Source organism: Muntiacus reevesi, chromosome 2 (assembly GCF_963930625.1).
Source record: "Muntiacus reevesi chromosome 2, mMunRee1.1, whole genome shotgun sequence".
NCBI classification, from domain to species: domain Eukaryota; kingdom Metazoa; phylum Chordata; class Mammalia; order Artiodactyla; family Cervidae; genus Muntiacus; species Muntiacus reevesi.
In genome coordinates, this window is record NC_089250.1 from 273096956 (window position 1) to 273120476 (window position 23521).

Consider the following 23521-nt stretch of genomic DNA (forward strand, 5'->3'; position numbering starts at 1 on the left):
AGTAAAGGATTGTTCTTAGAATCTGAGGGTTATCAGCTCCACAGCAACCTGTATTACAGAGGCTTATTCTGGAGATGATGCAGCTGCTATTTGTTGCTGCCAGGGCATTGGATGCCTCTGCTGTTCTCTCATCATCTTTACAGATCTTGGGCGTCTTCCATGTACATGCACAATAGAGTTATTGGTTAAAAATTGTTGATGGGAATGTAAATGGTACATGGAAAACAGTATGGAGTTACCCAAAGATTAAAAACAGAACCTGCATAGGATCACGCAATCTCACTTCTAATTATATATCTAAGAAAAGCAAAATTTAAAAAAATGTTTATGTGTTTGGCTTCGCCTGCGTCCTGCAGGATCTTTGTTTCGGTGCACCGACTTTCTAGTGTGGTGCTCGGGCTTAGTTGCTCCGCGTCCTGTGGGATCTTGATTCACCAACCAGCGATTGAACCCACATGCCCCACAGAGCTAGGCAGGTTCTTAACCGTTGGACCACCAGTGAAGTCCTGTACAAAAATCAGTATTTTGATGGAGTAACCTGCACTCCTGTAACCCATACTGTATGATTCACAACAGCCATGTGTTGTAGAAACAACCTGAGTGTCTGTTCTCGACCGAGTGGATAATGAAACCATGATGTGTGTATGTGACAGCCTGGGTCCTGGGACCTTTTACTGCATTTCTTGCACCTGGACGAACATCTTCTCGGGCAACAAACCACAAAGTATAATTGAACAAAGACACTCTAACCACATGCATGAGCAGACAGCAATTCTGAACAATAAGTAAAAGGACCACAAGCCAAGCATATTTCTGAGGCTCCAGAAGCAAAAGCAGGTCACTTTCCGTGATCCCTGCTCACAGCACCACCAGGGGGCCCGAGGCGGGGCAGATCACCTCAGCTTCCTTCCAGCCTTAACCAAAGGGATCAGCTCACCCCCCTTTTTGGGAGGAGCAGGGGCACACACTTCTTTTTCTGTCTCTTTTTACTGCAGCAAGAGTCCCAATAAAGCCTTTCTTGAAATTCTTCTCTGGTCTCATAACTATTTCTATTGATAAAGAGCCCCAGGATCCAGGTTGAAAACATGTAAGTGTAAGTGTTAGTCACTCAGTCATGTCAGACTCTTTGCGAACCCAGGAACTGTACCCTGCCAGTTTCCTCTGTCCATGGAATTCTCTAGGCAAGAATACTGGAGTGGGTTGCCATTCCTTTCTCCAGGGGATCTCTCCAACCAAGGGATCAAATCTGGGTCTTCTGCATTGCTGGCAGATTCTTTGCCCTCTGAGCTTCCAGGGAAGTCCTCATTGGTAACATACACCCAGGCAAATATACACACATATTTGTAACGACATACTCAGTTCAGTTCAGTTGCTCAGCCATGTCTGACTCTGCCTCCTCAGGGACTGCAGCACGTCAGGCTTCCCTTTCTATCACCAACTCCTGGAACTCACTCAAACTCATGTCCATCACCTTGGTGATGCCATCCAACCATCTCATCCTCTGTTATCCCCTTCTCCCACCTTCAGTCTTTCCAAGCATCAGGGTTTTTGCCAGTGACTCGGTTCTTTGCATCAGGTGGCCAAAGTATTGGAGTTTCAGCTTTAGCATCATTACTTCCAATGAATAGTCAGGACTGATTTTCTTTAGGATTGACTGGTTGAATCTCCTTGCTGTCCAAGGGACTCTCAAGGGTCTTTTCCAACACCACAGTTGAAAAGCATCAATTTTTCAGTACTCAGCTTTCTTTATAGTCCAACTCTCACATCCATACATGACTACTGGAAAAACCATAGCTTTGACTAGATGGACCTTTCTTGGTAAAGTAATATCTCTGCTTTTTAATATGCTGTCTAGGTTGGTCATAGCTTTTCTTCCAAGGAGCAAGCATCTTTTAATTTCATTGCTGCAGTCATCATCTGCAGTGATCTTGGGAGCCCCCCAAAATAAAGTCTGTCACTGTTTCCCCAGCTATATTCCATGAAGTGATGGAACTGGATGCCATTATGTTAATTTTCTGAATATTGAGTTTTAAGCAAACTTTTTTATTCTCTCATTTTCATCAAGAGACTCTTTAGTTCTTCACTTTCTGCCATAAGGGTGGTGTCATGTGCATATCTGAGTTTATTGATAATTTCTCCCAGCAATCTTGATTCCAGCTTGTGCTTCATCCAGCCCAGCATTTCGCATGATGTGCTCTGCATGTAAGTTAAATAAGCAGGGTAATAGTAGGCAGCCTTAATGAACTCCTTTCCCAATTTGGAACCAGTCTTTTATTCCATGTCCAGTTCTAACTGTTGCCTCTTGACCTGCATACAGATTTCTCAGGAGGCAGGTCAGGTGGTCTGGTATTCCCATCTCTTTTAGATTTTTCCACTGTTTGTTGTGATCCACACAGTCAAAGGCTTTGGCATAGTCAATAAAGCAGAAATAGATGTTTTTCTGGAATTCTCTTGCTTTTTCGATGATCCAGTGCATGTTGGCAATTTGATCTCTGGTTCCTCTGCCTTTTCTAAATCCAACTTGAACATCTGGAAGTTGACAGTTCACATACTGTTGAAGCCTGGCTTGGAGAACTTTTAGCATTACTCTTCTAGCGTGTGAGCTGAGCTTGAACATTATTTGGCATTGCCTTTCTTTGAGATTGGAATGGAAACTGAACTTTTCCAGTCCTGTGGCCACTGCTGAGTTTTCCAGATTTGCTGGAATATTGAGTGCAGCACCTCCACAGCATCATCTTTTAGGATTTGAAATACCTCAACTGGAATTCCATCACCTCCACTAGCTTTGTTCGTAGTGGTGCTTCCTAAGGCTCACTTGACTTTGCATTCCAGGATAGCTTGCTCTGGGTGAGTGGTCACACTATCATGGTTATCTGGGTCATGAAGATCTTTTTTGTACAGTTCTTCTGTGTATTCTTGCCACCTCTTCTTAATATCTTCTGCTTCTATTAGATCCATACCATTTCTGTCCTTTATTATGCCCAACTTTGCATGAAATGTTCCCTTGGTATCTAATTTTCTTGAAGAGATCTCTAGTCTTTCCCATTCTATTGTTTTCCTCTATTTCTTTGCATTAATCATTGAGGAAGGGTTTCTTATCCCTTCCTGTAAAGATGGAGATTTTTGTCACTTAGGACAGCTTGGATGAATGTAGAGATATTATGATAAGTGAATTAGGCAGGGTAAGACTGATGTTGTATGTGCTCGCTTATATGTGGAATGTAAAAATGTGAAACTCACTAGTACCAGACGGTGGGATGGTGGTTATCTGGGTTGGGAGGTGGGGAAGATGGGGAGATGTTGGTCAAAAGGTAGAGACTTTGAGTTGCAAAATAAGTGCGTCCTGGGGAAGTGTGTACAGCATGCTGGCTGTAGTTAATCTTATTCTGTTACTGCATGCTGGGAGTTTGTCAGGAGAGTACATCGTCAGTGTTGTCACCACACACAGAACATGGGAATTTGAAGGTGATGGATGTGTTGGTTTGTGGATTGTGATAAGTATTTCACAGTGTACACGAGTCACGTGATCACATGGTGTATGGAATATGTACACATAACCCTTCTCGTTAGTCTCAGTAAAGCTGGAAAAGAAGAAAGTGGGGGGTGGCCTGACCTTAATCCTTCACTAGTGCTCAACGCAAGCTTCACATGAGATCATGAGGCATTTTGCCTGGGCATGTCTTGTACCCCTCCCCCATCAGACATGCTCCTCAGGATCTCGTGTGGGGCCTCGCCCCAGGAATGTGCACAGAGCCTCGGATGATTCTGATCTGGATCCTGCATTGAGCACCAGGACTCTTAGCCTCCACTTGTGAGACTGAGATTGGGCCCTGGGGGCGGGGAGGGCGCTCTGCTGTGAGTGGGGCTGAACCCCTCCTGCTGTGTGACCTGAAGGGCATCGTGGGGCCAGCGGAGGTGCCCCCTGCTGCTGTGTGCATGAGGCCGCACCAGGAGGGGAGTGTGATCTGAGAGAAAGTGTGGGAAAGTCCCGTGTTGGTCTCTGTGTGGGAGCTGATTGTCCTGAGTCCCTCCTGAGACAGTGGGCACAGAGGACTGTGTTCCTCCTGGTGAGGGCTTCCCTGTGTGTGTGCTTGGGGCTCAGGAAAGGGATGTGTTGACTCTAAGCATTAAACAGCATGTTTTCACTTTCATGATAGACCTCTGAAGACTTGTGTTGCCTGAAGAAGCCCAGAAGAGGAAAGAACAGGAGTCAGACGTGGCTCTTTCTCAGGTAAGGTCATATTCTCAGTGGACACTCAGCCTGTCCTTCCTGAAATGCCCTTCTCTGGGCTCCCTAATCATGTCTGACTCTGGAGTGTCCTGTCTGACTCCTGTACACGCACACTCACCCGGGCCTTCCCACAGGGCCTGTCGTCTCCACTTAGATCCCGTGTCCCCCTGACCCGGTGACCTGGCCCTTGTGAGGAGGCTCCCCTGGGCACGGTCCTGGGCAGGGCTTCTCACCCACGGGTTGGAGACGGGGTCTCAGTGCTGTTGGGCAGCAAGGATTGCTTAGGTCCCATCTGGATGCGCTGTCTGGTCTCTGTCAACCAGGGTAAAGAAGCTGCCCCTGGAGTCAGGGGTTCGTATGCAGAGTATGTGGTAAAATCTGGAAAAAGGAACTAACCAGGAGAAATTAGTTCTCACTTTTTATAGTACATTTAAAACTAAATGAGGACCTCCTTGAAAATCGTAGTGTTTCAGAATCGAATGGAAAAACCAGAAAAAGACCTCAGGGCTAGAGAGTGTTCCATTACATCATCTCATTTAAACTATGAAATATAGTTTGCTAATTATTTTTCTTTTTTTTTTTTTTTTTTTTTAGCTGCACAATGCAGCTTGCAGGATTTAGTTCCCTGAGTAATGGTTCAACCTGAAACCCTTCAGTGGAAGTGTGGGATCTTAACCACTGGACCGCCAGGGAATTCCCCAACTTTACTAATCTTGATTTAATGTTTTATTATTGGAATTAAATAGTAAACTCTGAGTTTTGTTAATAACTGTATACCTAAAATTAAGAATAAAATCACATTATTATTTTTTAAATATATTTATTTGCTATACTGACTCTTCATTGCTGTAATGGCTTTCATCTAATTCTGATGAGTGGTGGCCACGCTCTAGTTGCAGTGTGTGGGCTTCTTATTGCTGTGGGTTCTTTTGTCTTGCAGCCCAGGCTCTAGAGTGCACTGACTTCAGTAGTTTTACCTCCTGGGCTCTGGAGCTCTGGCGCAGAAATTAAGGCTCACAGGCTTAGTTGCTCCTCAGCATGTGGGATCTTAGCGGAGCAGGAAACAACCTGTGTTTCTTATGTTGGTCAGTGGACTCTTTACCACTGAGCCACCAGGAAAGTCCTCATATTTTTTTTAAATACAGGTGTTTTATACAGATTGGCGTTAAAGTATTTTGTGTATTATTTTCTGCTTGTACTACTTTTTATGTTTTTAATAGTATAAGATAATGTTGAGGACGTCCCTAGTGATACAGTGGATTGCAATGTGTCTGCCAATGTAGGGTACATAGGTTCCATCCCAATTCCTGGAAGATACTGCAGAGCAACTAAGCCCATGCCCAACAACTGCTGAAGCTGTGCTCTGGAGCCCTTAACTACTGAAGCCCGCATGCTTGAGCTTGTCTTCCGAAACAAGAGACGCCACTGCAATGAGAAGCCTGGGCACTGCAGACTCAACTACGTGCAGTGCAGCCACAAGTAGAGAGAGCTGGATCACAGCAACGAAGGCCCAGCATAAACAAACCAAAGAAGCTGTGAAAAGGAAATAGCATATTAACAAACTTACTGAAACACATTTGATTCACTTTTAATGTCCCAGAGATGCCAAAATACACATGAATAGGAGAAGGGAATGGCCACCCACTCCAGTTTTCTTACCTGGAGAATCCCATGAACAGAGGATCCTGGCAGGCTACAGTCCATGGAGTCCCAAAGAGTCTGACGTGACAGAGCCAACTGAACAACAGCCTCCTCACATAGCAGAGTGAGTGCTGAAAAACAAACGTAAATCTCTAACTTTCCCTGCAGATTCTTAAGTGATGTCCAGTTGCTTTTGAAATAACGTCCTCAGTTTATAGGCCTTGCAGAAATCAGCCTCTACCTGGCATCACCCCATCTTCTTTCCCTACGTTGCAGTCACGCTTGCTGGTTTTCTGTTTAGTAAATATCCTCCTGCCCCAGGGCTGGCACTCAGGCTGTTCTCTCTGCTTACAAAACTCTTCCATTTCCAACCTTGCCAATCCTAAGTGTTTCTTCCTCACAGAGATCTTGCCTGATTTATCGATGTAGGTCAAGACTTTCTGTTAAATCTTCTCTTAGGACCAGGCCTGTTTCAGAGCGCATATAACAATATGTATGTTAAAATTATGGATCTAATTGGGTGGCTGGCTGCTAGATTGTAAGCTCCGTCATGTTCACTGCTGTATTCCCAGTTCGGAACACAGAGTTGATGCTCACTAAATTTTGACTGAATGAAAGAAAAAAATAAAGACAACTCTCCTTGTTTCAATCAATTGTGTGTTTCCATGTGCATGCATGAGTGCATGGATATATAACTCCATGATTTTATTACAAAACCATCTCATAAATATGGTTTATGCTTAGAGCAGTTGCAGTTGTACCTTAAGTGTGTATTCCATGGCCTTTAATATTTTCTACCTCATCACATGAATAATGTAAATAGTAGTCAGATTATTGACATTGTGTGCATTGGGAGGTAGAGGGGGTAATCCTGTTCAGTGACCATTTATGCTGTCCCATTGCACTTCAGCTCCCTTGAATGTGTTTCAAGTATTCACAGGGGACTCTCTGTGGATGGTCTTTTATACTGTTACTTAACTCTTTGATTCCTTAGTTTCAGTTGTCTCTCCCAACCACCTGAGCTCAGGTGCTGTTGCTTCATTTCTTAACTGTTTGATCAGAGTTATTTCTTAGAGTGACAGAGTTTTCTCCCCAGTAAGATGGACACAGATCTTCCCCTAATGTTGCTGTTATGCTGATAACAAGTTGATATGGGTAAAGTCTTTAGAGTAACGCTAAGTGTGTATGAAGTGTTGAGACACCTCTCGTCAGTATGATGATGACATCCTCATCACAGTCTGTGTTCTTTTAATGACGCTGTGGACTTTGTCATCTCTGAAGACACCAGTCTTGCTGTAGCTCATCTAGACAGTGAATGTCATTCAGTTTGTCGAATGTAACACTTCTGCATAAACAACTCACTTTGATTGTAATTTGTATGTTTTTCATGATGAATTCATGTTGATTGGAGGATGTCATCATCTTATGAAAAAACAGGAAATTAAATTAGAGAGCAACCATTTGCCCCATATAGATTTGCATGGATCTGTGAGAATATTGCTTCAGCTGAATTGACCTTACCTGTCTCACTTCTTCTCCTTCTCTGTGAAACTAAGAATCCTCTGCAGGGCCCGTTGGTGAAATGTGTTTTCATTTCAGGCACAGTTGCCCTTCAAGGATGTGTTCATAGATTTCACTCCCGAGGAGTGGGAATGTCTGGACCCTGCCCAAAGGACCTTGTACAAGGACGTGATGGTGGAGACCCTCAGGAACCTGCTGTCTGTGGGTGAGGATCACTTCCCTCTGAAGTAGGGATCTACTTTGGGGTATCTCTGCATGTTCCCTTGCTGTCTCTTGGGAGCCCTGTTCTTCTTGACTGAGCTGAAAGCCTTGTTCACTCAGACATGTAAGGCTTCATGATTGGCTTCGGGAGTACAAACTCGTCTTTCCTTCTGGTGACCTGCCCACTGAGTGATACACAAGGAGTTTTTCCAGAGCTTGAGTGTTTATGAAGCTGATTTCAAACTTTGAAATATCCAGTTGCCTGTTTTATACCCCTGTGTTCTTGGTTCACTAACTCTTAGAAAGGAACTAGATACCTGATACATACTGTACTGTATATTATACTGTTCCCTGTGCATTCAGAAGGAGGCAAATAGTAAAGTAATTTGTGAAATATTTTTCTGTTCATCATAATGTCCTCACTTCTTTTTTTTTAATTTTATTTTATTAGTTGGAGGCTAATTACTTCACATTTCAGTGGGTTTTGTCATACATTGACATGAATCAGCCATAGAGTTACACATATTCCCCATCCCGATCCCCCTTCCCACCTCCCTCTCCACCCGACTCCTCTGGGTCCTCCCAGTGCACCAGGCCCGAGCACTTGTCTCATGCATCTCACCTGGGCTAGTGATCTGTTTCACCATAGATAATATACATGCTGTTCTCTTGAAACATCCCACCCTCACCTTCTCCCACAGAGTTCAAAAGTCTGTTCTGTACTTCTGTGTCTCTTTTTCTGTTTTGCATATAGGGTTATCGTTACCACCTTTCTAAATTCCATATATATGTGTTAGTATGCTGTAATGTTCCTTATCTTTCTGGCTTACTTCACTCTGTATAATGGGCTCCAGTTTCATCCATAAAAATATGGAACGCTTCACGAATTTGCATGTCATCCTTGTGCAGGGGCCATGCTAATCTTCTCTGTATCGTTCCAATTTTAGTATATGTGCTGCCGAAGTGAGCACTGTCCTCACTTCTTGAATGACAAAAGAGCCGGGATTTCCCACCTGCCATTGCAAGAGACACAGGTTCGATCACTGGTCTGGAAGATCCCACGTCACAGAGCAGCTAGGCCCGTGGGCCAGAACTACTAACGCAGTACTTTAGAGCCTGGAAGCTGCGATTCCTGAGCCCACATGGGACAACTACTGAAGCTCATGCACCCAGGAGAAGGCAAAGCAAATGAGATGCCCAAACACTGCAACTAGAGAGTAACCCCTACTTGCCAAACTTGGGGAAAAGTCCAGGCAGCAATGATCACTCACTCCAGCCAAAATAAAAAAATAAACAAAATTATTGAAGGTAGCAAATGCATTTATTTTATTTTATTTTTTCAATTATTTTTATTAGTTGGAGGCTAATTACTTCGCAGCATTGCAGTGGGTTTTTTCATACATTGACATGAATCAGCCATGGAGTTACATGTATTCCCCATCCTGATCCCCCCTCCAACCTCCCCCTCACCTGATTCCCCTGGGTCCTCCCAGTGCACCTGGCCCGAGCACCTGTCTCATGCATCCCACCTGGGCTGGTGATCTGTTTCACCATAGATAATATACATGCTGTTCTCTCGAAAAATCCCACCCTTGCCTTCTCCCACAGAGTCCAAAAGTCTGTTCTGTACATCTGTGTCTCTTTTTCTGTTTTGCATATAGGGTTATCATTACCATCTTTCTAAATTCCATATATATGTGTTAGTATGCTGTAATGATCTTTATCTTTCTGGCTTACTTCACTGTGTATTATGGGCTCCAGTTTCATCCATCTCATTAGAACTGATTCAAATGAATTCTTTTTAAGAGCTGAGTAATATTCCATGGTATATATGTACCACAGCTTCCTTATCCATTCATCTGCTGATGGGCATCTAGGCTGCTTCCATGTCCTGGCTATTATAAATAGTGCTGTGATGAACATTGGGGTGCACGTGTCTCTTTCAGATCTGGTTTCCTCAGTGTGTATGCCCAAGAGTGGTATTGCTGGATCATATGGCAGTTCTATTTCCAGTTTTTTAAGAAATCTCCACACTGTTTTCCATAGTGGCTGTACTAGTTTGCATTCCCACCAGCAGTGTAAGGTATGCACTTTTCTCCACACCCTCTCCAGCATTTATTGCTTGTAGACTTTTGGATAGCAGCCATCCTGACTGGCGTGTAATGGTACCTCATTGTAGTTTTGATTTGCATTTCTAATAATGAGTGATATTGAGCATCTTTTCATGTGTTTGTTAGCCATCTGTATGTCTTCTTTGGAGAAATGTCTGTTTAGTTCTTTGGCCCATTTTTTGATTGGGTCATTTATTTTTTTGGAATTGAGCTGCAGGAGTTGCTTGTATATTTTTGACATTAATCCTTTGTCTGTTTCTTCATTTGCTATTATTTTCTCCCAACCTGAGGGCTGTCTTTTCACCTTACTTATAGTTTCCTTTATTGTGCAAATCTTTTAATTTTCATTAGGTCCCATTTGTTTATTTTTGCTTTTATTTCCAATATTCTGGGAGGTGGGTCATAGAGGATCCTGCTATGATTCATGTCGGAGAGTGTTTTGCCTATGTTCTCCTCTAGGAGTTTTATAGTTTCTTGTCTTACATTTAGATCTTTAATCCATTTTGAGTTTATTTTTGTGTATGGTGTTAGAAAGTGTTCTAGTTTCATTCTTTTACAAGTGGTTGACCAGTTTTCCCAGCACCACTTGTTAAAGAGGTTGTCTTTTTTCCATTGTATATCCTTGCCTCCTTTGTCAAAGATAAGGTGTCCATAGGTTCGTGGATTGATCTCTGGGCTTTCTATTCTGTTCCATTGGTCTATATTTCTGTCTTTGTGCCAGTACCACACTGTCTTGATGACTGTGGCTTTGTAGTAGAGTCTGAAGTCAGGCAGGTTGATTCCTCCAGTTCCATTCTTCTTTTTTTTTTTTTTTTTTTTCTTTTTTTCCATTCTTCTTTCTCAAGATTACTTTGGCCATTCGAGGTTTTTTGTATTTCCATACAAATTGTGACATTATTTGTTCTAGTTCTGTAAAAAATACCGTTGGTAGCTTGAAAGGGATTGCATTGAATCTATAGACTGCTTTGGGTAGAATAGCCATTTTGACAATATTGATTCTTCCAATCCATGAACACGGTATGTTTCTCCATCTGTTTGTGTCCTCTTTGATTTCTTGCATCAGTGTTTTATAGTTTTCTATGTATAGGTCTTTTGTTTCTTTAGGTAGATGTACTCCTAAGTATTTTATTCTTTTTGTTGCAATGGTGAATGATATTGTTTCCTTAATTTCTCTTTCTGTTTTTTCATTGTTAGTGTATAGGAATGCAAGGGATTTCTGTGTGTTAATTTTATATCCTGCAACTTTGCTATATTCGTTGATTAGCTCTAGTAATTTTCTGGTAGAGTCTTTAGGGTTTTCTATGTAGACGATCATGTCATCTGCAAACAGCGAGAGTTTCACTTCTTCTTTTCCTATTTGGATTCCTTTTACTTCTTTTTCTGCTCTGATTGCTGTGACCAAAACTTCCAACACTATGTTGAATAGTAGTGATGAGAGTGGGCACCCTTGTCTTGTTCCCGATTTCAGGGGAAATGCTTTCAATTTTTCTCCATTGAGGGTAATGCTTGCTGTGGGTTTGTTATATATGGCTTTTATTATGTTGAGGTATGTTCCTTCTATTCCTGCTTTCTGGGAGTTTTAATCATAAATGAGTGTTGAATTTTGTCAAAGGCTTTCTCTGCATCTACTGAGATAATCATATGATTTTTATCTTTCAATTTGTTAATGTGGTGTATTACGTTGATTGATTTGCGGATATTAAAGAATCCTTGAATTCCTGGGATAAAGCCCACTTGGTCATGGTGTATGATTTTTTTAATATGTTATTGGATTCTGTTTCCTAGAATTTTGTTAAGGATTTTTGCATCTATGTTCATCAATAATATTGGCCTGTAGTTTTCTTTTTTTGTGGCATCTTTGTCTGGTTTTGGAATTAGGGTGATGGTGGCCTCATAGAATGAGTTTGGAAGTTTACCTTCTTCTGCAATTTTCTGGAAGAGTTTGAGTAAGATAGGTGTTAGCTCTTCTCTAAATTTTTGGTAGAATTCAGGTGTGAAGCCATCAGGTCCTGGGCTTTTGTTTGCTGGAAGATTTCTGATTACAGTTTCGATTTCCTTGCTTGTGATGGGTCTGTTAAGATCTTCTATTTCTTCCTGGTTCAGTTTTGGAAAGTTATACTTTTCTAAGAATTTGTACATTTCATCCAAGTTGTCCATTTTTTTGGCATAGAGCTGCTGGTAGTAGTCTCTTATGATCCTTTGTATTTCAGTGTTGTCTGTTGTGACCTCTCCATTTTCATTTCTAATTTTGTTAATTTGGTTCTTCTCTCTTTGTTTCTTAATGAGTCTTGCTAATGGTTTGTCAATTTTGTTTATTTTTTCAAAAAAACAGCTTTTAGCTTTGTTGATTTTTGCTATGGTCTCTTTAGTTTCTTTTGCATTTATTTCTGCCCTAATTTTTAAGATTTCTTTCCTTCTGCTAACCCTGGGGTTCTTCATTTCTTCCTTCTCTAATTGCTTTAGGTGTAGAGTTAGGTTATTTATTTGGCTTTTTTCTTGTTTCTTAATGTAAGCCTGTAATGCTATGAACCTTCCCCTTAGCACTGCTTTTACAGTGTCCCATAGGTTTTGGGTTGTTGTGTTTTCATTTTCATTCATTTCTATGCATATTTTGATTTCTTTTTTGGTTTCTTCTATGACTTGTTGATTATTCAGAAGTGTGTTATTTAGCCTCCATATGTTTGAATTTTTAACAATTTTTTTCCTGTAGTTGAGATCTAATCTTAATGCACTGTGATCAGAAAAGATGACTGGAATGATTTCAATTTTTTTGAATTTTCCAAGAGCAGATTTGTGGCCCAGGATGTGGCCTATTCTGGAGAAGGTTCCGTGTGCACTTGAGAAAAAAGTGTAGTTGATTGTTTTGGGGTGAAATGTCCTATAGATATCAATTAGGTCTAGCTGGTTCATTGTGTCCTTTAAGGTTTGTGTTTCCTTGTTAATTTTCTGTTTAGTTGATCTATCCATAGTTGTGAGTGGGGTATTAAAGTCTCCCACTATTATTGTGTTACTATTAATTTCCTCTTTCATACTCGTTAGTGTTTGCCGTACATATTGCGGTGCTCCTATGTTGGGTGCATATATATTTATAATTGTTATATCCTCTTCTTGGATTGATCCTTTGATCATTATGTAGTGTCCTTCTTTGTCTCTTTTCACATCCTTTATTTGAAAGTCTATTTTATCTGATATGAGTATTGCAACTCCTGCTTTCTTTTGGTCTCCGTTTGCATGAAATATTTTTTCCAGCCCTTCACTTTTAGTCTGTATGTGTCTCGTGTTTTGAGGTGGGTCTCTTGTAGACAGCATATATAGGGGTCTTGTTTTTGTATCCCTTCAGCCAATCTTTGTCTTTTGGTTGGGGCATTCAATCCATTTACATTTAAGGTAGTTATTGATAGGTGTGGTCCCGTTGCCATTTACTTTGTTGTTTTGGGTTCACGTTTATACAGCCTTTCTGCATTTCCTGTCTAGAGAAGATCCTTTAGCATTTGTTGAAGAGCTGGTTTGGTGGTGCTGAATTCTCTCAGCTTTTGCTTGTCTGTAAAGCTTTTGAATTCTCCTTCATATCTGAATGAGATCCTTGCTGGGTACAGTAATCTAGGTTGTAGGTTATTCTCTTTCATTACCTTCCGTATGTCCTGCCATTCCCTTCTGGCCTGGAGGGTTTCTATTGATAGATCAGCTGTTATCCTTATGGGAATCCCTTTGTATGTTATTTGTTGTTTCTCCCTTGCTGCTTTTAATATTTGTTCTTTGTGTTTGACCTTTGTTAATTTGATTAATATGTGTCTTGGAGTGTTTCGCCTTGGGTCTATCCTGTTTGGGACTCTCTGGGCTTCTTGGACTTGGGTGGCTATTTCCTCCCCCATTTTAGGGAAGTTTTCAGCTATTACCTCCTCGAGTATTTTCTCATGGACTTTCTTTTTGTCTTCTTCTTCTGGGACTCCTATGATTCGAATGTTGGGGCATTTCACATTGTCCCACAGGTCCCTGAGGTTGTCCTCATTTCTTTTGATTCTTTTTTCCTCTCTGTTTCATTTATTTCCACCATTTTATCTTCTACCTCACTTATCCTATCTTCTGTCTCCGTTATTCTACTCTTGGTTCCCTCCAGAGTGTTTTTGATCTCATTTATTGCATTATTCATTTTTAATTGATTCTTTTTTATTTCTTCTAGGTCTTTATTAAACATTTCTTGCATCTTTTCAATCTTTGTCTCCAGGCTATTTATCTGTAAGTCCATTTTGTTTTCAAGATTTTGGATCATTTTTATTATCATTATTCTAAATTCTTTTTCAGGTAGATTCCCTATCTCCTCCTCTTCTGTTTGACTTGGTGGGCATTTTTCATGTTCCTTTACCTGTAGAGTATTTCTCTGCCTTTTCATCTTGTTTAGATTGCTGTGTCTGGAGTAGGCTTTCTGTATTCTGGAGGTCTGTGATTCCTTTTTATTGTGGAAGTTTTACCCAGTTGGTGGGATTGGACGTTTGGCTTGTCAAGGTTTCCTGGTTAGGGAGGCTTGCGTCGGTGTTCTGGTGCGTGGAACTTGATTTCTTCTCTCTGGAGTGCAATGGAGTGCCCAGTGATGAGTTTTGAGATGTGTCTATGTGTTAGGTGTGACCTTGGGCAGCCTGTATGTTGGCGTTCAGGGCTATGTTTCTGCGTTGCTGGAGAATTTGCGTGGTGTGTCTTGCTCTGAAACTTATTGGCTCTTGGGTGGTGGTTGGTTTCAGTGTAGGTATGGAGGCTTTTGGACGGTCTCTTATTACTTAAAGTCCATGTAGTCAGGAGTTTTCTGGTGTTCTCGGGTTTTGGGCTTAAGTCTCCTGCCTCTGGGTTTCAGTTTTATTCTTCCAGTAGTCTCAAGACTTCTCCTACTATACAGCACTGCTAATAAAACTTCTAGGTTAATGGCAAAAGATTCTCCACCGTGAGGGATGCCCAGAGAGGTTCACAGAGTTACATGAAGAAGAGGAGAGGGGGGAGGGAGATAGAGATGAGCAGGAGGAGAAAAAGGGGGACTCAAGAGGAGAGAGATCGATCTATGCAGTTGTCTGTTCCTAGAGTGTTCTCCGTAGCCCAGACACCCACAAAGATTCACAGAATTGGATTGGGAAGAGAAGGGGAAAGGAGGAAATAGAGGTGTTCTGAGGTAGAAAAAGGAGAGTCAAGATTGGGAGAGAATAATCAACCCACTCCTGAATAAAAATGGGACTGAATACTGGATTCTTAAATGTCCACAATTTATATCATATACTGAAAAACAAAGATTAAAAATCTAGGGTAGAGGTTAAACTCTTAAAAATACTATATTAAAAGCAAAAACCAAACACACACACACAAAAGAAATTTTAGCAATATATGTGAATTTCAGTTTAAAAATAGGGCTTCTCTCTTTTTTTTTTTTGTAAGGTTATAGTGTAATGGAAATGAAAATTAAGGAGTAGTAGAGGAGTAATAGAGGACTTTAAAAGGAAATAAGAGAAAAAGAAAAATAGAAAATAGAAGAGAAAAGGGGGAAAAAAAGAAAGAAAGAAAGAAAAACAACACAAGTAAAAAAAAATTTTTTTTCCTAATTATGAAAATTGTAAAAATCTATGAAAATGAAAGTTAAGGAGTAATGGGGGAGTAATAGGGAATTTTAAAAGAAAATAAAAGAGAAAAAAGAAAAAAAAATTTTTTTTCTTTCTTTTCTACTCAAAAACAAAAACAAAAAAAAGTAAAAGTATATCTAGGAATTTCTTTGGAGCTGTTGCAGTCAGTGTGGGTTCGGTTCAGTTTCAGATAGCTCCTCATTCCAGCTTACACTTCTCGATATCTACAGGCCCCTTCCGGTGAAGTCGGTGTTACCTACAGGAATTTTAATCTGTTGCACCGGTCCCTTCTGAAACGGTTCCCTTTGTTTATTTGGCTTCTGTTGCCGGTCTCTTCAGGGCCTAATTTCCGCCCTGACACAGGCGGGCGGAAGTGGACTCTTATTCAGGTAGCTAGTTCCTTTCCGTCGCGCTCCGGGGAGGGGCTGGCGCTGCGGGGAGGGGCTGACGCTATTTTCTCCGTCTGTGCTGCTCAGGCTCCCGGCTGCTCTGTATGGAGCGTGCCCCACACTGCCCGCGGTTACAGCCCTCGGGTGTTCCACAAAAGCGCGGAACACAAAGCTGCACCTGCGTTTTATGCCTACGCCGCCCGAGTGGCTCAGGCAGCCAGGCGCTTGACGGGGGCTCTCTCCCCGGGTGCGGCGCGTCTTCTGCCCTGCACGATCCCAGCCTCAGTTTCCACCGGCGCTGGTCGGGTGCATGCGCCTTCTGCCCTCTGCGTCCCCAGCCCCAGTCTCCGCCGGCGCCGGTCGGGTGCCTGCGCCCTCTGTCTTGTCGCGACCCTCCCGGCGGATGTCGACCATCCAGAATCTCAGGAGGTCTTTGATTAGAAAGTGGAAGCCTGTTTGCAGTGCGGTAGGGGATGCGGTCCTTGGGGCCGAGCCTGCCCCTTCCCCTCCCCGCTGCCTCCTGCCTCTGGCGGGGCTGGGCCGGTCCGCAGCCTGCGAGCTCTTCTCTGGACTTGCTCGGTCCCTTTGTTCTGCGAACGGCCGGCAGTGTGTTTGGGCCGGTTAATTTTCTCTCTCTCTTTTGCTGACCCACAGTTTAAGTTGGTAACTCACAAAAGCTCCCTCTGATTGTCCTCAGGGCACTCAGGCCCGGCCCTTACCCTAAGCAATGCCGCCCACTTGCTGGTGGCGGATGCGGGCGTCTGGGGTACTTTTCCGCTGGGAGTTGCTTTTAGGCACGTAATCTGTGAGTTTTATTTATTGTTCCTCTCCCAGTCAGGTTGCCCTCCAAGGTTCAAAAACTTCCCCCAGACCTGCCAGTGCGAGGGTTTCCCAGTTCTTGAAAGCTTCCTCTATTAAGAGCCCCTTCCTGGGATGGATCTCCGTCCTTAGCTCCCCTGTCTCCCCTTTTATCTTTTATATTTTGTCCTACCTCCTTTTGAAGGCAATGGGTTGCTTTTCTGGGCGCCTGATGACCTCAGCTAGCGATCAGAAGTTGTTGTGTGAAGATTGCTCTGCGTTCAGTTACTCTTTTGATGAATTTGTAGGAGAGAAAGTGGTCTCCCCGTCCTATTCCTCCGCCATCTTGGCTCCTTCTCTGCTTTTATTTTAAAAAAGAAAGGTTGGATTCTGGAAGAGGCCAAATATATGACATTTCTTCTGAGCAGGAATTTCTGATTCTGACCTGAATCATAACTCTATTTTTGTAGCACAAGAAAGATCCCTGGATTGTGGAGAATGAGGTGCTAATAGCAGAAAATCAGATGAGTGGGAAAGGATCGACAGTGTGATCCCAGGTCAGCTGTCACAAGGACAGAGAGGAAGCCACACCATTCATCGTGTTTGGGAAACTCTCGAAGTGTGAGAGTTCCGTGAGAAAACAGATATTTAGTATTTGTGAACTCTCAGAGGAGATTTTTCTTCTCCTCAACTTCCTGCTCTGTTCTTTGACGTGTGAAATGTACATCACCCTCCAGTGGTGCTGTAGCACCCACAGAGACAAAGGCAACGCTTTTTTTTTTTTTTTTTGGCTGTGCTGGGTCTGTTTCCTGTGTGGCCATTTCTCTATTTGAGACAAGTGGGGGCTGCTCTCTGCTTGCAGGATGCATGGCTTCTCGTTGCGGTGGCTCCTTTTGTTGTGGAGCACCAGCTCTAGGCACACGGGCTTCAGTAGTTTCGCTCCACAGGCTCAGTATCTGTCCTTCATCAGCTTAGTTGCTCCCTTGCGTGTTAGATCTTCCCAGAACAAGGATCGAACCCATATCTCCCTCATCGGCAAGCTAACTTTTTACCATGCATCCACCAGGGTGTTAGGGAAATTAAAAAAATAGCCCTGTTTAGGCTTCAAGACAAAGCAGTGCATTCCTCTGTGCTTGCCTCCAACCTGCCTGGACACGCCCTGACTGCGAGTACCCTGACTGCCTGCTGCGAGTGCAAGGCTTGCAGCACCACAGATCAGTTAGGACACGAATCTTGAGATTGTTCACCCCTGAGAGTGTTCAAAGAGTCTCTGACCAACCCAGCCCCAGGCTTAGGAACATCAAAGTTTCATAAGACAAAACAAACAGCATTAAGATGTCTGTCTGTTCTTTACTGTTTACTTAGGTATAAGTATGCATAAAGTGTGTACGATATGCTATATTTTCTCCTCAATTATGAGACAGCAGTGTGTTTACTACCACGTAGAATGAGTTTATAAGTCATGGTGCGAAAATGCCCTTTTCTCTGAGAACTGACATGAGTTTGGAAAAAATTAATATGTTCTGACTGTATCTTTGAAGCTACTGCTGCTGCTGCTGCTAAGTCTCTTCAGTTGTGTCTGACTCTGTGTGACCCCATAGACGGCAGCCCACCAGGCTCCCCCGTCCCCGGGATTATCCAGGCAAGAACACTGGAGTGGTTTGCCATTTCCTTCTCCTAGGCTACCCTAATATTAATTTGGATTACATGTGATTGCTCTTTCACTTTTAAAGAGTTCTATTTGTTTAGCATTTCAGATATTTTTAAGATTATCATTGGGAAAATGCATAATTCTGTTCAGTATGGATATGCCTTTTGGTATAATACCATGTATTCAGCATGAAACAATTTATTTATGAATTGTAATTGATAGAATGCATATGGTTTTTATATTTTGTAGATTTGTCTCAAATACGTATGATCAAGAAATTACAGGCAAAAGGAAACAGTGGTAAAGAAGAATTTTTTCAAAGAGTGGTGTTTGGAAGAGCCATAAGCCATGAAATCGAAGAGTGTCTGTGGACAGTTGATGAAAGAAATGACAGAGGAACCTCTATATCCCACAGCAAAAATCTCACCGATAGAAGAGATCATGGTAGTAGAAGCGATGCAGGAAATAAGCTTGTTGAAAGGCATGGATCAGACTTTCAAGATCAGTTGCAGATTCTTGAATCTGAAGGGACAGTTTCTGAAGGTAGTCAGGTTGTGGCAAATATCAACAGTAGCACCTCAGGTTTGCCACCTCAGAGAAGTAGTGTCCGTAAAGGCAGTTCGCATAAATGTAAGAGTGCTGTTATGCATCCCTCAGAACTGGGACCAGACCAGGAAACACACAAGAAAAAAACTTACAGTTGTAATGAGTGTAACATAACTTTTCTTCAGGACTCAAAACTCACTAGACATCAAAGGATCCATACAGGAAGAAAAGCATATAAATGTAACATATGGTCTAAGGCTTTTAATGATAAATCGACCCTTGTAGTTCATCAGAGAAATCATACTGGAGAGAAACCATATAAATGTGATGTCTGTGGCCACTGCTTTAAACAGCATACACACCTTCAACATCATTGGTGAGTTCATACTGGAGAGAAACCATATAAATGTGATGTGTGTGGAAAGGCCTTTAGTCGAAAAGCAAGGTGTACAGTTCATCAGACCCTTCATACTGGAGAGAAACCATATACATGTGAAGTATGTGGCCATAGCTATACTCAAAAGTTAAAACTTGTAATTCATTGGAAAATTCATACTGGAGAGAAGCCATATAAATGTGATGTGTGTGGAAAGACCTTTACTCACAAAGAAAGCCATGTGCTTCATCAGACCCTTCATACTGGAGAGAAACCATATATATGTGACGTATGTGGCCATGGCTATACTCAAAAGTCAATACTTGTAATTCATTGGAGAATGCATACTGGAGAAAAACCATATAAATGTGATCTATGTGGCAAGGCCTTTACTCTAAATTCAAGGCTTGTAGTTCATCGGAGAGTACATACTGGAGAGAAACCATATAAATGTGATCTGTGTGGCAAGGCCTTTAGGCTAAATTCAAAGCTTGTAGTTCATCAGAGAGCACAGACTGGAGAGAGACCATATAAATGTGATGTGTGTGGAAAGGCCTTTAGTCAAAAAGCAAGGTGTACAGTTCATCAGACCCTTCATACTGGAGAGAAACCATATACATGTGAAGTATGTGGCCGTGGCTATACTCAAAAGTTAACTTGTAATTCATTGGAAAATTCATACTGGAGAGAAGCCATATAAATGTGATGTATGTGGCAACGCCTTTAGTGTAAATGCAAGGCTTGTAGTTCATCGGAGAGTTCATACTGGAGAGAAACCATATAAATGTGATATGTGTGGAAAGGCCTTTAGTCGAAGTTCAGGCCTTGTAGTTCATTGGATAGTTCATACTGGTGAGAAACCATGTAAATATGATGTATGTGGACAGGCCTTTAGTCGAAATTCAAATCTTCCATTTCATCAGAGAATTCATACTGGAGAGAAACCTTACAAGTAAAACAATTGGGACAAACATTTTAGTGCAGAGTCATCCTTAAATTGTCATCAGGCAGTTCATACAGGAGGAAAAGTGTAGAAAGGTTATTTATGTGGCAAAGTCTTCAGTTGCAGGTCTCTGCAGTTCATTGGAAATACACTGGAGAGAAACCATATAAATAATGATCTATGTGGCAAGGCCTTTAGTCAAACAGCAAACCTTGCATTTCATCAGAGAATTCATACTGGAGAGAAACCATATAAATGTGATCTCAGTGGCAAGGCCTTTAAATGCAAACCTTGAAGTTTGTTGGAGAATTGGTACTGGAGAGAAACCTTACAAACGTAACCATTCTGACAAACGTTTTACTGCACAGCTAGCCTCACCATTGTGCAGTTCAAACAGGACAGACAGCATAGAAATGTGATGTATGTGGGCAGTGCTTGAAATGACCATCTGAGAAATCAGATAATTCATAGTGGAGAAAAATGTTACAAATACAACAATTATGAGAAACATTTTAGTGCAGATGTAATGAGTGTAGCAAAGCCTTTAGTCAGAGTTCAGGCCTTATAATTAACCAAAGAATTCATACTATATAGAAACCATACAAATGAAAGAAATATGGTAAAGCTTCTAGTGCGTGTTCAGCCTCAGCTGACTGTTGGGCAGTTCATACAGGAGGAAACCACATAAGTGGAATTTATATGACAGACCCTTCGGTCATAAAGTATATCAACTTTTTGACCCTCAAAAAAGTCAAAAGAGAGGAAATCTCATGAATGTGGTAGGTGGGGCAAAGCTTTGGTTCTGTGTTCAGACATAACTAACCATCACGTAATTAATTCTGAATGGAAATCTTACCCACATGGTGAATGTGGTAAGTCTTTTGGAAGGCATTCAGTTATTTACAAAACATGAGAAAATTCATACTGGTGAGAATCTATACATTTAGAGCACAGTCTGTCCCTCCAATCTTTGGAGGAAATCATGTAAATATACTGTGTGTGGTCAGGGCTTCAATAACAGGTCTCATCTTTCCCATCAGCAGAGAATTCATAATGCAGAGACACAAATGTAAGAGTATGGCAAATCTTTCAGGTGGCATTCAGGCCTCAAAAGACATCAAGTGATGGACTGGAGAGACCATCCGAATGTAATCAGTATGTCCAGGCTTTTGTCAGGTGTTTACACCTTAGGCTTCTTGAGAATATTCACACTGGATAGAAATTATGTCAATGTAATGAGTGTGTCAGGGCTTTTAGACAATAATACTAAGTCAGGATTCAGTAAAGAAGTCATTCTGCAGAGAAAGCTTACAAGTGACATGAGTGTGTAAAACCTTTACTTGGGCTCACATTGCCCTAGTCCTCAGATGATCCATACTAGAGAGAACCTTACCAGTGTGCAGAATATAGCAAGGCTTTCAGGTACTGCCTTAAACTCAGGATTCACCAACTACTTTATACTTTGGCAGTTTTATGCTTTAGTTTATGCTTTCTGGAAGTTTTCACAGTTATTGCTCACTCTTTAGGTGTGTAAGAATATATATCCTGGAGTTACACCACACCATTGTAGTATTTGTGGGAAGGATTTTACCAAACATCCAAGTTCGGGAACATTCTGGAGCAATGCTCAAATGCAATGGGAGTGGGAAAATTTTCACCTTGAGCTGAAGTGTTAGACAGGACTCCATAGTGAAGAGGAGTCTTGGAAATGGACAGGCAAGGGCTTTCTGGAGGGTTCAGAGTACACTAGACTTCAGAATATATGTCTTTCCAAGAAACCACACAAAACTAATGTGCACACTGAAGCTTTAACTCAAAAGATCAAAACTGTGGAACGTGAGAGGATATATATGGAGAGCAGACTTGGACAGATAATGAATATTGTGTAGTCTGTTCCATGAAATATTCACACCATGGGCATAATGAAGTGATTCATGTGTGTCATTAACTGTACACTATAACGAATTTGGAAACGTCTTTAAGAAAACATTTCTTCAAGATTTCCCCCCACCCCGAAAATTCATATTGGAGAGAATCCTTACAATTGTAATGAATTTGGCCATCTTTTGTGACAGTTCTTACAGCAGATCATAAAAGAGAATTCATTTGAGGAATAAATCTTCAGTTCTCCAGCACTAACCTACGATATTACTGCAGATTAATTAAGTGTGTTGAAACTTAATCACATGTGTGATAATGGCCCTTTATCTTCAGTGTGTGTTTAATCACTTGAATTTTCTTGGGAACATCACATTATTGTTCTTTATTTCCTGAAAGTTTTAAATTCTTATAGCTTTCTTAGAGACTTTCATGATGGTCTCTGCAAAGAAATCAGTAAGATGAAGTGGCTGACTTCACTAGGTGTGGTTCATTTATGTCTATCTATCCTGGTAAAACAGGAACACTAAGATATCACATTCAATGGTGTGTGAGTTAGGATCAGCGAGGGACAGAGAACCATGTAAAACAATGACATGACTCAGCATGTTCTTTATGTTCAGGGTGCCTTTCTGTACACAGGTCACCTTGAGGACTGAATGCTCTACCATCTGACCATACTTAGGGCAGGCTGGACATTGAGGGACTTGGGCTTTTCATAGGAGGGCAGTTGACAGGTTACTGGGGACTGATTGTGTGGGAGAAATAGTACCAGGGAAATGGTGGTCCTTTTCTCCCTTAAATAGCAATTGCTATTGTATGTAAATGATTAATGGAAACTTATTCTTGGAAATTGAAGAGAGCAGTTTTCTTGAAAAATGTTAATCAAAAGAACCAGAAAGAGGATGGGTGTGTATCTGCTTCATCATTACCTGCTGCCATTTACAGTGTGCCTGTGTGTTATTCAGAATGTATCATAAGTCTTGTGCTCTAATAAAATTTGTCTCATTTTTCCATAACTCGGAATGGATCATATTTCTTCCAACAACACAGTTTTTTTTTTTAACAACACAGTTTTAATCCACCTCAGTACTTCACAACAGAAGCTAGCAATGCGCCAGAGACTGCCATTATACAGAGTGAAGTCAGCCAGAAAGATAAACACCAATACAGTATACTAACGCGCATATATATGTAATTTAGAAAGATGGTAATGATAACCCTATACGCAAGACAGAAAAAGAGACACAGATGTATAGAACAGACTTTTGGACTGTATGGGAGAAGGCGAGGGTGGGATGATCTGAGAGAACAGCATCGAAACATGAATATTATCAAGAGTGAAACAGATCGCCAGTCCAGATTGGATGCATGAGACAAGTGCTTGGGGCTGGTGCACTGGGATGACCCAGAGGGATGAGATGGGGAGGGATGTGGGAGGGGGGGTTCAGGATGGGGAACACATGTAAGTCCATGGCTGATTCATGTCAATGTATGGCAAAAACCACTACAATATTGTAAAGTAATTAGCCTCCAACTAATAAAAATAAATGGAAAAAAATTATAAAAAAGTAAAGACAGTCACAGTTGAAAGAATCTCTTAAGAATTTCTTTGCATGGTAAAATCAAATAGACAAT

The 23521-nt window shown here is 41.6% G+C and overlaps 1 protein-coding gene and 1 non-coding gene across 2 annotated transcripts in view; one reads left to right on the top strand and one right to left on the bottom strand.

The window, feature by feature from the left end:
• LOC136161647 (zinc finger protein 665-like) overlaps positions 1-23521 on the top strand; it is a 224826-nt gene that overhangs the window by 35749 nt on the left and 165556 nt on the right. The gene's annotated exons all lie outside the window — the stretch shown is intronic.
• LOC136161986 (U6 spliceosomal RNA) lies at positions 8459-8565 on the bottom strand. The gene has a single exon (XR_010661839.1). It is a non-coding gene; the product is annotated as a U6 spliceosomal RNA (small nuclear RNA).